The sequence below is a fragment of the Dipodomys spectabilis genome, unplaced genomic scaffold (genome assembly GCF_019054845.1).
Source record: "Dipodomys spectabilis isolate Male_0828 unplaced genomic scaffold, ASM1905484v1 ptg000295l, whole genome shotgun sequence".
NCBI lineage: Eukaryota > Metazoa > Chordata > Mammalia > Rodentia > Heteromyidae > Dipodomys > Dipodomys spectabilis.
Genome location: NW_024870972.1, coordinates 432613 through 450506, shown reverse-complemented (window position 1 = coordinate 450506; position 17894 = coordinate 432613). Strand labels below are relative to the sequence as shown.

The 17894-nt window shown below is 38.8% G+C and overlaps 1 pseudogene; it reads left to right on the top strand.

The window, feature by feature from the left end:
- Positions 1-17552, top strand: part of LOC122126975 — a 60847-nt pseudogene extending 43295 nt beyond the window's left edge.
- Positions 17553-17894: the final 342 nt, after the last annotated feature.

Sequence of the window (17894 nt, the reverse complement as noted above, 5' to 3'; positions counted from 1 at the left end):
GTTTTAAACAATTAAAAATAGCCCAAAAGAGAATACAAATAATGGATGGTTCTTTTTTTTTGATACAATCTTTTATTCTTCATCTTTTTATTGGATAATTGACTCCATTAATATTTAAGGTTATTATAGAGAGATATATCATGTTTCCTGGCTTTTTCTTGATTTCTTGTATTTTGTTTTTTTCCCTTTTCTGGTGTTAACTAAATTTCTTTTCTAGTAGTTTTTTATCTGATGTGTTTCTTTGACTTTGATTGTTTTCTTCAGATTGTATTCCCCCCCCCCTTTAGAATTCTTTGTAATGCTGGTTTATAGTGTCCTGAATTCCTTTAATCTTTGTTTTAATTTCAATATCTAATTAATGTAAATGGTAGTTTTGCTAGGTAGACCATTTTGGGTTGGCAGTTGTTGATCTTCAGTGTTTGGGCTATACCATTCCAAGCTCTCCATTTGTTGATGATTTAGATGGAGCGGTCGGCAGTAATTCTGATTTTCTTTTCATTGTAATATGGCCTTTAGTTTTGCTGCATTTAAAATCAGCTCCTTGATATTCATGTCTAATGTTTTTATTATGTAAAAATGTTTCTTCCTGGATCCAGTCTACTGATAGTACTATATGCTCCTGTTAAGCAAGTAAGACTTTCTTCTTAAAAGTGGGGTTCTCAGGCTGGGAACGTGGCTCAGTGGTAGAGGGCTTGCCTCGCATGCATGAGGCCCTGGATTTGATTTCTCAGCACCACATAAGCAGAAAAAGTCAGAAGTGGCACTGTGGCTCAAGTGGTAGGTTGCTACCTTGAGCTGAAGAGCTGAGGGATAGCACCCAGGCCCAGAGGTCAGGCCCCATGAATGACACATTTTAAAAAAGTGGGGTTCTAGGCTATTATTTGACAGAATAGATTTTTGATACCTTTACTATTATTCTTCCCCAGCTTTGATCCCAATTATGTGTAGATGTGATTTCTTAGCTGAGTCTGCCAATTTCTGGACTTCTCTTTCATAGATTCTGAGTTTTTTCCAGACTCTTAACTTTTTTCTCTAGATCCTCTGTTTTATGAAACTTCTGAAGTTCTATTTTCCAATTCACTTATCCTATTACCTATGGATAAGTGAATTACTGAGTTACTAAAGCCAAAATGGGGCTCTATTTTACTTGACCGTGTATGATAAATGAATAAAGAAGAAAATTAATAACAGGTACGATCAGAAGGGGATTACATAAAAGTAAATGAGAGAAGTTAGAGAGTGGAAAAGTGAAGGATAACATTTCTGAATTCTGAAATGGTTAAAGGACCCTTAAAGTGAGGACCTTGTAAAATCCACTAGATTATCCACAGGTTGTTTAATTGGAGATTGGTTAATAGGACTTTCCTGCCAAGGCTGGGTTTGAACTAAATGTCTCAAATCTCAATCTCCTGAGTAGTTAGGATTACTGCTGTGAGACACTAGTACCTGTCCAGATCCCTTCTTCATAAACTAAAATATACATGGTTTTCTAAGTTCAAATGGAAACTATTCTTTGTCTTTCATACCTGGAGTCATAACTTGAATAGCATTAGCTACAGAGACATGCCTTACCTAGTAAGCATGAAGCCCTAATTAAATCACTTGGATTGCATAATTTTCACAATTTAAAAATAAATAATATCAAAACCTTTTCCCATGTTGCCAGAACTTTTCAGCAGTTCATTGATGACAGTTCTGGATTTAAATGTTCTCCACCTAAATATTTCTTTCATCATTACAGAAGGGAGACATTTTCTGGATGGCACAGTAGCAGCAGAGAAGACACTGGAAGAAGAGCCCTGACCATGTGGGTGAAGCTGCAGAGTCCTAAAGGGATGTGGTTTCCATACATTATCACCAGTCACCTACAGTTGTGGGAAATAGGAATCTAGCTACCAAGCTGCAGTGAAATAAGAACATGACAGCAACGACTGTGGAACCAGGCCTATTTCTGGCTGCTGCTGTCCAAAAGCAAGAAACATTCATGAATAAATCTAGGACAGTATTGCACCACTCTGGCCTTGTAGATTTGTGTATGAATGCCCAGGAATGAAAGTGTCTTGAGACTAGGAGTGAGATTATTGTTTAGAAAATAGACTCCTTCAATGCTCAACAAGAAATGTACTCATTACCTTACTCATGTAACTATAACCTATTTTTACAGTATCTTTACAATAAAATAACATTAAAAAAAGAAAATGGACTCCTTCAGGACTTTTAGGCCTACCTACTATTCTATTGTAATAATGTACTATGACAATCTTGTCTCAATTCAAGACAGCTGTCTGTGTGTATATGTGTGTGTGAGTGTGTGTGTCTGCCTGCCTGCCTGTCTATACTGGGACTTGAACTCAGGATCTTGGCACTGTGTATGAGGTAATTTTTGCTCAAGGCTATTTCTGTACCACTTGAGGTATAGCTATACTTCCAGATTTTTCGTGGGTTTTGGATATATGAGTCTCATGGATGTTTCTGCTTGAGCTGGTTTCAAACTGCAATCCTCAGATCTCAGCCTACAGAATAGTTAGGATTACAGTCGTGTGCTCCGGTGCCTGGCTTCAAAGCAAATTTTGGATGCATGCATTAAGTTCCTTTTCAGTTTGAAAGTTTCCCCTCTATCTTATTAAACCCTCTAGTGCCAATTTTAGCAGAAACAAAGTAAATTTTTATTTTTATTTTTTGGTCTGTCATGGGCTTGAACATTCCTGGGCACTGTCCCTGAGCTTTTCAGCTCAAGGTGAGTGCTCTACCAATTGAGGCACAGTGCCACTTCCAGTTTTCTGGTGTTTAATTGCAGATAAGCATCTCACAGAATTTCCTGCCCTGGCTAACTTTGAACCTCAATCCTCAGATCTCATGAGTAGCTAGGATTACAGTTGTGAGCCCCCAATGCCTAGCCCTATTTATATTTTGTGTGTGCTGATACTAAGGCTTGAACTCATGGCCTGAATCTGGTACCAAAGCTTTCTTCCCCAGAAATGAACCTACAGACTTATAGCCATCTAATCTTCAATAAGGGAGCTAAAACAATAGAATGGAAGACAGACAGCCTCTTCAGTAAATGGTGCTGGCAAAACTGGTTAACTACATGTAGAAAACTAAAGCTAGATCCTTATATATCACCCTGCACCAGAATCAACTCCAAATGGATCAAAGACCTTGAACTCAAAGCAGACACTCTGAAAACATTACAGGATGGAATAGGAGAAACCCTGGGTCTCCTTGGCTCAGGCCGAAATTTTCTGAATAGAGACCCAGAAACAACAAATCAAAGAAAGGTTGGACAAATGGGGTTGCATAAGGTTGCAGAGCTTCTGCAGGGCAAATGACATAGCTAGCAAGATCAATAGAAAGCCCACGGATTGGGAGAAGATCTTTACTAGCCATACAACGGACAAGGGTCTCATATATAAAATATACTTGGAACAAAAAATTAAACCACCCAACAACAAATCCTCAAAGAAACAACTGCCCAATAACTAAGTGGGCGAAAGACTTAAAGAGAAGCTTCTCTGAAGAAGAAAGAAGGATGGCCAATAGACACATGAAGAAATGTTCAACATCCCTAGCCATAAAAGAAATGCAAATCAAAACAACATTGAGATATCACCTCATTCCAGTTAGAACAGCAAAAATCAAGAACTCTAACAACAACAGCTGCTGGAGGGGATGTGGACAGAAAGGAAACTTACTTCATTGTTGGTGGGAATGTAAACTTGTTCAACCACTTTGGAAAGCAGTATGGAGGTTCCTCAAAAGACTTCACATAGAACTCCCCTATGACCCAGCAATCCCACTTTTGGGCATTTACCCTAATGTTTACAAAAAAGACCACACTAAAGCTACCAGCACAACTATGTTTATTGCAGCATTATTTACCATAGCTCAGATATGGAACCAACCCAGATGCCCCTCAGTAGATGAATGGATCAAGAAAATGTGGTATATATACACAATGGAATTCTATGCCTCCATCAGAAAGAATGACATTTCCCCATTTGTTAGGAAATGGAAAGGCTTGGAAAAACTTATATGAAGTGAAGTAAGCCAGGCCCAAAGAAACATAGGTCCCATGGTTTCCCTTATTTGCAATATCTAGTATAGGTATGAGTCAAGCGGAAAAGGTCAGATAATGTGATGTTAGGAAAACGAACCCTTAAATATGTATTTTAATGTTTTCGTTTCTTTCATGCATGTGTTTCTAATGCATTTATAAGATTATTTCTTTGTTGCTTTGTATGTCCCTCCCCCACAATGTAACCCCTGCTTTCACTATATTTGATGTCAGTATAACATGTGGAAGAGATGGGGACAAACAAGTCGTTTAAGGATTTAGGTGGACCTGTTGCAACAATGAGAAGTACAAAATGTCATGTCAAAACCAGCTTTACAATGTCGGTTTGTGGGGTGGGAGGGGGGGTATGATTGGGTGGGGGGAGGGGGGAGGCTGGGAAGGGAGGTGAAGGGTAAACAAAGGAGGAGGCTGCAATGCTTGGTAAGAAATGTACACATTATCCTGCCCATGTAATTGTAACCCCTCTGTACAGTATGTTCACAAATAAAATGAAATTAAATTTAAAAAAGAAAAAGAAAAAACCGGAAGTGGTGCTGTGGCTCAAGTGATAGAGCGCTAGCCTTGAGCTGAAGAGCTGAGGGACAGCGCCCAGGCCCAGAATTTAGGCCCCAGGACCAGACCCCCCCCCAAAAAAAAGAACTGAATCTTAAAAAAATTCTTATGCCTATTAGTCATGGCCAGTAGACACATGAAGAAATGTTCAACCTCCCTAACCATAAAAGAAATGCAAACCATAACAACTTTGAGATATCACCTCACCCCACTTAGAATGTCTATAATGAAGAACTCTAATAAGAAAAGATGCTTGCGGGGATGTGGACAGAAGGGAACCTTACTGCATTATTGGTGGGACTGTAAACTTGTTCAACCACTTCGGAAAGTAGTATGGAGGTTCCTCAAAAGACTCCACATAGAGCTCCCCTATGACCCAGCAATCCCACTTTTGAGCATTTACCCAAATGACCCCAAACAAGACCACACTAAAGCTACCAGCACAACTATGTTTATTGCAGCATTATTTACCATAGCTAAGATATGGAACCAACCCAGATGCCCCTCAGTAGATGAATGGATCAAGAAAATGTGGTATATATACACAATGAAATTCTATGCCTCCATCAGAAAGAATGACATTGCCCCATTTGTTAGGAAATGGAAAGACTTGGAAAAAATTATATGAAGTGAAGCAAGCCAGGCCCAAAGAAACATAGGTCCCATGGTTTCCCTTATTTGCAATATCTAGTATATGTCTGAGTCAAGCAGAAAAGGTCAGATAAGATGATGTTAGGCAAAATGAACCCCAAGATAATGACTCAAGTGGTTTTAATTTCTTGCTATTGTTTCTAACATATTTATAAGATGATTTCTTTGTTGCTTTGTATGTCCCTCCCCCACAGTAGAACCCTTGCTTTCACTGTATTTTATGTTGGTATAATTTGTGGAGGGGAAGGGGAAAAACAAATCGTTTACATAGGGATACAGGTGGACCCATTGCAACAATGAGATGTACAAGTCATTATGTCGCAAACGAACTTTACAACTTTGGTGCAGGGGGGAGGGTGGGAAGAGGGGAGAGGGGGAGTGGGAAGATTGGGTGGGGGGCAGGGGAAGGATGGGAAGGGATGGGAAGGGGAAACAAAGGAGTAGGCTACAATGTTTTATAAGAAATATACTCATTATCTTGCCCATGTAATTGAAATCCCTCTGTACAGTATTTTCACAATAAAAAAAAAAAAGAAAATGCAAGGCAAGATGGTTCACAGGAGTAATCTCAGCTATTAATGAGGCTGAGAGGATAATCAAAGTTGGAGTGTAAAGTCAGGGAACCCCAGCACATATTAGACCCATAGTGGGGATGCCACCCATGGTCACAGCTACTCTGGAGGCAAAAATGTTATTGTAAATCTGCATTAGACAAAAGGAAGAGACACTCCTTAAGTATCTGAAACACAGGATTAGGTTCCTGGCTCAATTAAGAGAGAACTTTCCTAGCAAATAGGATATCCTGACTTCAATTCCCAGTAGTAAAAATGAAAAGAAATGAAGTGAAAGGGGAAATGAATTAAACTCACAATGCTGTTTCCTTCTTTGCTGCTGCCGAAGTCATCTGCTGAGTGACCAGGAAAAGTAGCAGTGACAGATTTCCAAAAGGAAAGGATGAGAGTTGGTTTTGAAATGGGAATTCAGAGCCCTGCTGCTCCTAGAGATGTGTCACCTCACATCAGCAACCACACTTGCCTATCCCTACAATGTCTTTCTCAAGCCTGATGAGGGATCCGTGTTTGTGACATTCTCTTCTTACAAGAGGTCATCACTGTCTCCATGATATTCTGTTTGTGACAGTGACTTCTCTTTCTGCCCACCCTTACACTGCCTGCCTCTTTGTCCTGCCACAGCTGCTCTGTTTCCAGGTCAAGTATTTGAGTGAAAATTCTATACCACCAGAAGTCTCAGCAAGAACATCTTCACTGAACTCAAGGTTGTTATCTTGAATTTCCCCCTGCCTAGCCTTTAGAGGGCTGAGAAAGAAATATTCCTTCTTTGTATGTAGCTCACCGTTTCATCTTTCATGTCAACAAGATAAATGTCCTAAGACAGTAAAAAGTTCAAAACAGAAGAATCATTTGGCCTTCTTTCACAAAAGCTTTCAAATAACAAAAGCTAACCCTTTCATATTGACTGTGCAAAGGGAGAAAATAGGTGCTCTTCTAGAGTTCCTGTGCAAATACCACGTTGAGAATAGGACTTACATCACAGCATAAACAAAGTTAAAAAATACAAAGCCTATTGCTACTGTCATTAAGTCAGAAGAAGAAGTCAGTGTTTTATTCTATGCCTTTCCTTTGACTTCCTTTTTCTTTTATTGTCCTTTCCTCTGCTTTCCTTTGTTCTGCTCCATTCACACTCTTTCCCTTTATTTTCTTTTTCCCCTTTCCAGTACTTACTCATGCCTGACTCCAAAGCAGCAAAGTTCCCCAAATGGCTTCACTGGGATAACCCTGGTGTGTTGCTACTCACCTGAAAGGTTGTCCTCTGAACTTGAGATGTTGAATTTCTTCATTAAATTGGCTTGAAAAACATGAATAGTGGAATATCACAAGGTGGCACTCCCTTCCTAACTATGGCAGTTGAGATCAAGCTGGCTCACACTTTTTCCTGATCTTTTCTCACTCCTCACCCCTCTCTGTAAGCTCAGTGTAACCCAAGGCTTTCAGTAAAAATATTGCAATCACTTGAAACCCTTAAATGAAAGAGAATTGAGGAAGGAATTATCTTTCAGCACATCATTTCCACTACTGCATCCTGGCTCCAATTTCCAACTGTTAATCTGAGTTTGCAACTTTGATGTGAACACAGGGAGGCACCTGAGACCAATGGTAGATACCAGGGCAGGCTTAGAGCTACTGCCCATAAGAACATGGGGATGGGGCTAGGAAGGTGACTCAGTGGTAGAGTGCTTGCCTCGCATGCCTGAGGCCCTGGGTTCGATTCCTCAGCACCACATAAACAAAAAGAAAAAAGCCAGAAGTGGCGCTGTGGCTCAAGTGGTAGAGCGCTAGCCTTGAGCTGAAGAGCTAAGGGACAGCGCCCAGGCCCAGAGTTCAGGCCCCACGACTGGACCCCCCCCCCCAAAAAAAGAACATGGGGATGTTCTGTATGTCAAAAATACATGTGCTGGCAAAAAGGAGTATGGCTGTTGGGATAAAGTTTTGAATCTTTAAAGATAAACATTAAAAGAAAAATAACACTTCCTTGTAGTGACTTGCATTTGGAAGGCAAAGTCCTACAGTCTGAAGATGAGAGACTTACCCTGTTATGTGTAGGTGTTCCTAGGCAGAGTGTTTACTACAATGATCTGATCATTCATATTGAAACAGGTCTGAAATTTATGCACAGGGACCAGGCCATCTGATGCCATCAAGAAATCAATACAAGGTGGTCTATTCAGGCCCAGATGGAAACCTGCCTGATCCAACTCACTCCATGTAGAATGAGCAATAACAGTAGAACCAAAAGGCATGAAAAACACTATTCTCCAAGATAAGATCAGGACCTAATACACATTGGGCACAACAGGGAGGATAAATTGAGTACAGAAAGCCTTGACAGCTGAGAGAGATTCTTGCCCAATATTTAGGCATCAGCTGGTAATCAATTTTGAGCTCTAGCATGGATGACACGCAATAAGGATAACACAGACTTGCCACTACAGTGCCCATCCAGGGCCAGGATCACAACCTGTGTCACTGGAATGATGTAGTTTTTAGGACTGTCCAATAATGATATATAGGAGACACTCACTGAAACTGATGGCATCTGGGTCATTCAAAGGGCCATAAAAGACCACCCATATCAGTCCCTATCACTGGCTATCAGGAATTTTCCAGAAGCAGATGAAAAGTGGAAAACGGTTACTTTCCCAGGCCTGTATATCCTCTATAATGGAGCTAATGATACCTTCTGTCTTTACAAATATATGTCTGCCAGTCTACAAGAGGCTTGGTACCAGACTCCTGCTTTCTTTCAACAACTTCAGTTGTCATCACACAGGAAAATGAAATCATAAAATGAAAGGTACTTGTTCCCTTTAAGATTTTAGAAAGAACACAAACAGCACTTCTGGCAGAAATAAGGACCCCAGATCCTACTCATTTCTAGTTAGTAGTTGCTACATGAGATTGAGTCACTCAGGTGAAGTGGGGAAGCTGATTCTCCTGACCACAACCATGATATCCACTATGACCTACCATGGCATAGATGGGATTTATGTTTTCTACTACCAATAGAAATACTGTCCCTCTTTGTGCACTCAAGATTCTTTTCTGCAAGATAGAGGGTGCTATCACAGCATGTCTCCATCAGAACTACTGGGAAACTATGACCTACAAATGCAACATGTCTAGGTTACTGATGCTTCAAGTGTAGCATTTATGAAATAACTGACATTTAAATCTAGCTCTTTTTCATGTTTTATAGTAAAATTGATCGTAGCTACAACAAAATAGAATTTCAGAAAATAATAGTCTCTTTACACAAATATTGGATAAGTTACTAAAGTCATCACTTCATATTTTGTTTATTTATCTTGATGGAACTGAGCTACCATGATACCCATTGATGCATAGACCTACCCAAGTAATCCCAACTATTTTAAGTGGTAGGTATAGGTATAGTTACCTTATGGATTTGCTGCTATCATAAGACTCTATTTGCTTCTCTGGAAAGTGTAAAATTTTACCTTTGTCCTAGACATAAGTCACATGATCACTTTATCCCTTAGAGAAATCTATTGCTTCTCTTCACATTACTGCATTTCTCCCTAGAACACAAAGAGTATGGCCAGGCTCAAAGAAGGAAGACAAATTTTGAACATGATCATGGTGCTTCCTTCCTCTGGTTACATTATCTGAAGGTCAAAGACCTATCTCCCCATAATTGCCTCCTGTGTCAATTATAATTTTATTAATTCACCCACATTTATAATAGTGTAGTAATAATCATGATTGATTATTGAAAATATTAACCATGACAACTAGTTTTACAGATAGCTAATAAAACACTAACACACAAAGGCACAAAGCACAATCACATTCAAACCACTTGAATGCACACATAGGCCAGGCACCAAACATGCACAATACCACATCGTCAAAATAGAAATGCCTGATTCCAGATGCTACAGAGAATATCTAATTTTCATTACCTGGATTATGAATTTCTAGAACCATACCTCTATCTCATATTGAAAGCAAAATCCTGAAAATGGAATTCTACACAACAAAAACCAAGACTCTCCCACCTTTTCCATCATCTAATAGATTCATTTTTCAAGAGATTCCATATTATATACCATATTCTTCATCTTCATTTTCTACCTCTAATTACAGAGAAGAAATCCATATGAGAATCTGATTGTGCCATGTCCTGGAGCATAGGGCTTATTATCACTTGGTAAAAATGGGAAGTAGATAGAAAATTGTAGTCAACTCTATAGAAGAGAAAGATTAGAAGAGAGCAACTTACTCCTGCTAAAACATGCAAGGTGTCAAAGGAGACTGGAGGTCCTAAAATTACTTTGGCAATAATAAAAAAAATTTTACAATGAGCTGTTTTTATTTCTTTTTCATCTTTAGACAGTTGTAATTCTTTTTTATTGTAAAGATGCTGTACAGAGGGGTTATAGTTACATGACTAAGTCAATGAGTCATTTCTTGTCCATCATTGTTACCCCTTCCCTTGTTGTTGTCCCACTATCCCTTACCCCCCCCCCTGCTACCTCCCACACTCCTTCCCCAATCCCCCCAAGCCTCCGCCCAAAGTTGCAAAGTTTGATTCCAATATACTGTCCTGTGGGTTTCCTTGTTGCAATGCGTAATCCTGTGTCCTTGTTTCAGCATTTTGTTGTTCCCCTTCCCCACTCTAGATTAGAAAAATGTATATACAAGATGCAGGGTACCAAAATCAAGTACAGTGACAACAGGGGATATACAATAGGGGGAAGAACATACAAAGGAAACAACAACAGCAACTAATAAAATCATATGATACATTTAAAGCAATAACAATAAAGACAGACCTCTTGTGTCCATATCTTGGAAAAAATCATATTAAGTGAAGTAACCCAGTCCCAAAGAAATTTAGGTCCCATAGTTTCCCTTATTTGCAATAATTAGCATACATATAGGATATTCTTATTAGATGATCTGAAAAATTCAAAAGTCATGTACATATGACCATATAAGATGATGCTAAGTGAAATGAAATTAAGTGAGCTTACCTGATCTTCTTCATCCTCATCTTAAGACAGAATCGCTAGTAAATCCTTGAAGAGAACGACAAAGACTCAGAATGACAGTCTGCAAGATCATAAGGGTGCTCATGAATCAATCAGGATTATTATCTGATGGAGACATATGGAAAGAAGTTAAAGCAAATGAGAGGAGCAGGATGGAGATGAGAAATGGAGTTTTAAGTAAAGTACACTGGTTTTTAAATAAAGGCACCCCAAGATGTGTGAAATGACCAGTCTAATAGGAGGATAAATACTGAAATGCTTGCTATGTTTTAATACCAGAATCCCATGATTCTTTCTTCTTATTCACAATCCACCTAAATTGCCACTGATCTCCCTCCAAGAACCTATCTTCTCACAAGATCCCCTAGCTATTCATATTGTCTCTGTCTGTGGACTTGGACATTGATTAAAAAAATCTTTGTTGAGAGTCTTTATTCCATTCTTGACAGAATATTCTCCTATCTTTATTTTCTCAACCTTTGAAAGTTAGTAATTTCTTTGCACAGAAAATATGAATATACAGAAATCTTACTACTTAAAATATGAAGTACTCATCCTGTGATAGCCTTACATCCTTTTTATTCTAGATTATATGCTTGTATCTGTGTAGTCATAGTGTTTCATACTCACACTATCTCTATGAGAGTGGTACATCATCTGGGAGATCTAGGGGTGCATGCTCATATATTTTAACCCAGCTGTACTGTAGATGTATAGCACCATAGTAGGAAAAAGGTTAATTGACAATCACTTCCAGTTCTACTGTCACTCTACTTTGGATATGAGTGCTTAGAAATGTTTGGATGATTGGGAGCACATCATTAAATATGATTAACTAACTTCTGGATTCTGAAAGACTGAGATTGAAGGGCTGAGGAAGAGTTACAGCACTTGTACATGTTCCCCTACACTCTTCTAGCAATTTGACTCATACTTTCGTAAATCTATGATCTGCCTAGTACCATATAGGCTATGTGTGATTTGGTTTCTTAACTATATTGAACAGAACATTCAAATGTGTTTATCGCCACCTCAAATTGTGTGACCCTGTGGTCACTTTATACTGCTGGAGAATTTTTGGAATTTGTGTAGGCCTTAAAAATCTCAGGAGTCCACCTACATGCTGGAAGATGCAGCATAATCACCAGTTTTCCCATTGCTCATTAATAAACAGAAATCCACACCTCAGATTATGAACATTAGGGCCCAAACCTAGATTTGATTTTCATCCCTTTATGTTCTAGATCAAATCCTGAGTCTTTCAACTATGATCACCTCCACTAAAGGAGTAATTATATTAAACTAATATCCAAATTGGGCTGCTGCAAGGACTCAAACTGATTTATAAAAGAAAGGTAATCTTGTGGGACTTTTTAAAACAGTAAAATGTCACCTAATTGCAGTTTATATGTAGAAACATCTTTCCTTGAAAAATACTTAACTAGAATCACTACATACAGACTCACATTTATCATTCCATTTTTTGTTGTTATCAGTCATGGGGCTTGAACTCTGGTCCTGGGGACCTGTCCCCAGCTCAAAGCTCAAAGCTAGTACCATACCACCTGAGCCACATCCCCACTTCTGGTTTTCTGGTGGTTTATTAGAGATAAGAGTCTCACATAGTGTCCTGCCCAGGCTGTCTTTGAACCGATGGCTACTCTGCCTCCTGAGTAGCTAGGATTTCATGCATGAGCCACCAGTGCCTGGTTCCAAATTTTATAAACAAAAATCCACCTCCCCAAAATAATATTCTGCTCTCTGGGATTGTACTAGATTGTATCAATTTTCATTTGATTATCAATATTTGTTCTACACTCCCAATTCCCTTTTCTATCAGGACCTGGAGTCAGGCTGGCTTTCTAAACAACAACAAACAGAAAAACCTGGCAAGAAAACCCAACCTTTTTCCCTACTTTGTTCCTCAGCAAGTGAGATGAGAATACTTAAAATTTGCCATTGCTCCTGAGTCCATCTGCAATGAGACAAACAAGGACACTATGAGGGTTCCATCATGCCATGTATTTTCTTTGCAATTACTGTGTTCACTAAGGTGTTGTTGAAAAGTAGATCGTAAACACTGCTCCAAGGAAAGACTATACATGCAGCTTTGCAAATGGCTCTTGAAATTTACAAAGAAGGCTTGCCAATTCCTCTATGGTTCATAGATTTAAAAAATTCCCTTGAAGAGTAAAAATATGCAAGGGAGATAGACTCCACTCCCAAATTACTCAGGCTGATTCAAAACTTCGGCAAAGTAGCAGGTTATAAAATTAACCCCCAAAAATCAATGGCTTTTCTGTATGCCAACAATGAGAAAAGTGTGGCTGAAATTAGGAAAGCAACTCCATTTGTAATAGCCCCACAAAAAATAAAATACCTAGGAATTAACTTAACTAAAGAAGTGAAGGACCTCTATGATGAAAACTTTCAAATCTTGAAAAAGGAAATCAACACAGAACTTAAAAAATGGCAAAACCTCCCATGCTCCTGGATTGGAAAGATTAACATTGTGAAAATGGCAATATTTCCCAAGGCTATCTACAAATTCAACGCAATACCTATCAAAATTCCACCGTCATTCTTCAAGGAAATAGAAGAGGCAATCCAAAAATTCATATGGAACAATAAAAGACCCCGAATAGCAAAAATGCTCCTCAACGGAAAGAACACTGCTGGAGGAATATCAGTACCAAATTTCAAACTCTACTATAAAGCCATAGTAATCAAAACTGCTTGGTATTGGCATAAGAACAGACCTCAGGACCAATGGAATAGAATTGAAAACCCAGAAATGAACCTACAGACCTATAGCCATCTAATCTTCGATAAGGGAGCTAAAACAATAGAATGGAAGACAGACAGCCTCTTCAGTAAATGGTGCTGGCAAAACTGGTTAACTACATGTAGAAAACTAAAGCTAGATCCTTATATATCACCCTGCACCAGAATCAACTCCAAATGGATCAAAGACCTTGAACTCAAAGCAGACACTCTGAAAACATTACAGGATGGAATAGGAGAAACCCTGGGTCTCCTCGGTTCAGGCCGCAATTTTCTGATTAGAGACCCGGAAACACAACAAATCAAAGAAAGGTTGGACAAATGGGATTGTATAAGGTTGCAGAGCTTCTGCAGGGCAAATGACATAGCTAGCAAGATCAATAGAAAGCCCACGGATTGGGAGAAGATCTTTACTAGCCATACAACGGACAGGGTCTCATATCTAAAATATACTTGGAACTCAAAAAATTAAACCACCCAACAACAAATCCTCAAAGAAACAACTGCCCAATAAGTAAGTGGGCGAAAGACTTAAAGAGAAGCTTCTCTGAAGAAGAAAGAAGGATGGCCAATAGACACATGAAGAAATGTTCAACATCCCTAGCCATAAAAGAAATGCAAATCAAAACAACATTGAGATATCACCTCACTCCAGTTAGAACAGCAAAAATCAAGAACTCTAACAACAACAGCTGCTGGAGGGGATGTGGACAGAAAGGAACCTTACTTCATTGTTGGCGGGAATGTAAACTTGTTCAACCACTTTGGAAAGCAGTATGGAGGTTCCTCAAAAGACTCCACATAGAGCTCCCCAATGACCCAGCAATCCCACTTTTGAGCATTTACCCAAATGATCACAAACAAGGCCACACTAAAGCTAGCAGCACAACTATATTTATTGCAGCATTATTTACCATAGCTAAGATATGGAACCAACCCAGATGCCCCTCAGTAGATGAATGGATCAAGAAGATGTGGTATATATACACAATGGAATTCTATGCCTCCATCAGAAAGAATGACATTGCATCATTTGTTAGGAAATGGAAAGGCTTGGAAAAAATTATATTAAGTGAAGTAAGCCAGGCCCAAAGAAACATAGGTCCCATGGTTTCCCTTATTTGCAATATCTAGTATAGGTATGTCAAGTGGAAAAAGTCAGAGAATGTGATGTTAGGAAAATGAACCCTCAAATATGTATTTTAATGTTTTTGTTTCTTTCATGCATGTGTTTCTAACGCATTTATAATATTATTTCTTTGTTGCTTTGTATGTCCCTCCCCCACAGTGTAACCCCCGCTTTCACTATATTTGATGTCAGTATAACATGTGGAGGAGACGGGGACAAACAAGTCGTTTAAGGATTCAGGTGGACCTGTTGCAACAATGAGAAGTACAAAATGTCATGTCAAAACCAGCTTTACAATGTCGGTGGGGGGGGAGGGGGGGTATGTTCGGGTGGGGGGGAGGGGGGAGGCTGGGAAGGGAGGTGAAGGGTAAACAAAGGAGGAGGCTGCAATGCTTGGTAAGAAATGTATGCATTTTCCTGCCCATGTAATTGTAACCCCTGTGTACAGTATGTTCTCAAATAAAATAAAATAAAATTTAAAAAAAAATATGCAAGGGAGGAAAATGTTCATTGCCAAAGTTTTGGTATCTAATGCAGTCATAGGTGAGAGGCATGTTTTCCCTATCAATCAAGTGAATTTAATGTTATTCTTTTCAAAATAGTTTTCATCATCATATTTTAATTGAAAAAAGTACAGTTTCATTGTGATAATTCAACACACGTGTGTGTGTGTGTGTGTGTGTGTGTGTGTGTGATTTTTTAACCAAAACACTCTATTTTCCTTGTTTGGGGCAGTACTGGCCTCAACTCAGAACTTTGTGCTTGCTAAGCAGGGATCCTACTATTTGAGCCATACCTCCAGTTCTTTTTAGCTATAGGTATTTTCGAGAGAGCCTCTCACTCTTTGTCCAGGCAGGCTTACATCGTGATAAACATGTTTTATGCTTGCTGTCATAAGTGAAATGGTAGCCCTTACCACCAACCCACCTCAACTACTGGTTGATGTGTTATCTAAAAGTTATGCCTAGAACCATGATCCCATATTTCAATCACTAAGTTCCTAGGATTACAGGCATGAGCCACTCTATTGGCATGCTATTATTTTTTCTTATTATGAATGCCATTGTCAATCAGGTATCAGTGGTGCACACTTGCAGCTGACATTCCTCCATAAGGATATTATATAAATCCTCTTTAATCTATATCAGGCTATCAGATTTTCATATGTGAACTTGATTTAATAGGATACAATACACAAAAAAAACCACTCTTTTAGAAAAAGAAAGCAATTATACCTACCTCTCCAACAGGTTGAGCCTGCTCATCCTCTATCTTATCTACTGAAAGATCATTCACCAGGACATTAGCGGGATTTAAGAAAAAAAAGAGGATAATTTTGGTCCACTGGGTGGCTGAATAGTTACACAAGTTGCTTTCTTGGTTTGGATATAGGGTTCTAGTTAAGAGAGGCAATTGATTAACCATCAATTGGAGTTGCTGCTGAACTTTGCTGTTCAGCCAAGAAAAGGAGGATAAGAGGAGAACAGAAAAGGAATGAAAATATAGCAGAGCCTTTCTAATTGAAAGCAACTTGAGCAGCTTAAGTGGGAATCATACACTCTATACGAGCCAATGCTAATATCTTATCTCTTCTGCCTCTTTTTTATTATTATTTTCAGTCATGGGGCTTGAACTCTGGGTCTGGGCACTGTCCTTGACCTCTTCAGCTCAAGTCAAGCACTCTACCACTTGAGCCACAGCCCTACTTCTAGTTTCCTGGTGTTTAATTGGAGGTAAGAATCTCACGGGCATTCCTGCTCAGGCTGGCTTTGAACTGCAATCCTCAGCTCTCAACCTCCTGAGTAGCTAGAATTATAGGCATGAGCCTGGTTTTACTTTCTTCCTCTTTTAAAGCACAATTAGATCTTCATTTCTCTTGCATGGTGCACAATTATTCATTTTTCCTGGATCTACATTTGCTGCTAGTGATTATTTAACTTGGAAAAACTGTTGTGTTATAACTCACATACTACTTAAAGAGTATAATCATTTGTAATGGTGCATTTTGCTGGAAGTAAAGCCTGACCCTCCCAAATATTAAGATCTTTGCAAAGAGAACAAGTTTTATCATAGCTATTTCTCAAGGCACTTGAATTATACTAAAGGAATTCAACTAGAGCAAAACAAATATTCAAGGACAGTAGTCAGTGTAAAACGGAGCCATTACCTAATAGGCTTTAGCAATCTAAACCCAAGAGATTGAAGTTGGCTGGGAAAAAATTCAGAAATAGTTTCTTTTCTGGAAAAGTACATGCTTACAATTCTCTGCTAAGGTTACATTATCACTACACTTAATGCCCATGTACATAGAGACCCTAGGTAGAGTCATTAAGCTGAAAATAAGTAATTTTCTCATCAGTTCCCTCCCTTCCCTTTCTTTTTTCCTGCTCTATTTTTTCATTGTATTTGCAATAAGCTCCAAAGCAGCAAGTTTTATTCACCAGTTTCCAAAACTGGTTGCCAGAAAGTCAAAACTGTTGTGTTCCTTCGAAGAATTTCAAGAATCCCCAAGACATATCTTGGCAGATAATATAGAAAAATCCAATATACAGTGACCTGCCCTTTATTCTTATGCCAATTGAGCTTACTCTGGCTAACACAACATTTTCCTGCTCTGTCCCCAGACTCTCAACACTTCCTTAAAGCCTGTAGACACAAAGGTTTTCAGCAAAAATTCTACTCACTTGAAATCTTTAAGAGAGGAAAAGAGCATTCAGCTTTCCACATCATACTTCTTCCGGTCCATCATGACTCTCACCTATGGGTAAATTTGAAATTGCAACTGTGTTGCAAATGTAAGTATCTGATAACAATGCCAGGGTCTAGACAAAACTTAGAACAGCTACCATAAGAGGATGAGAATCATGCTGTAAGCAAGTTTAGGCACTGCAAATAGGTTCTGAATGTTACCTTCTATTTACTTAACTTAATTTCAAAATATAGTGAAATGTCCCTACTGACTTGAATATTAGTGAAGACCTCTATTACATATATAAAGAAGATATGACTTGTTTTTCATGGATGTAAAACTTTGAGGACTGTTTGCATGGGTAGCCTGATCACTCACTTTTAACCAATCCTTGATCACATGAATATGAGTAAGACACTGA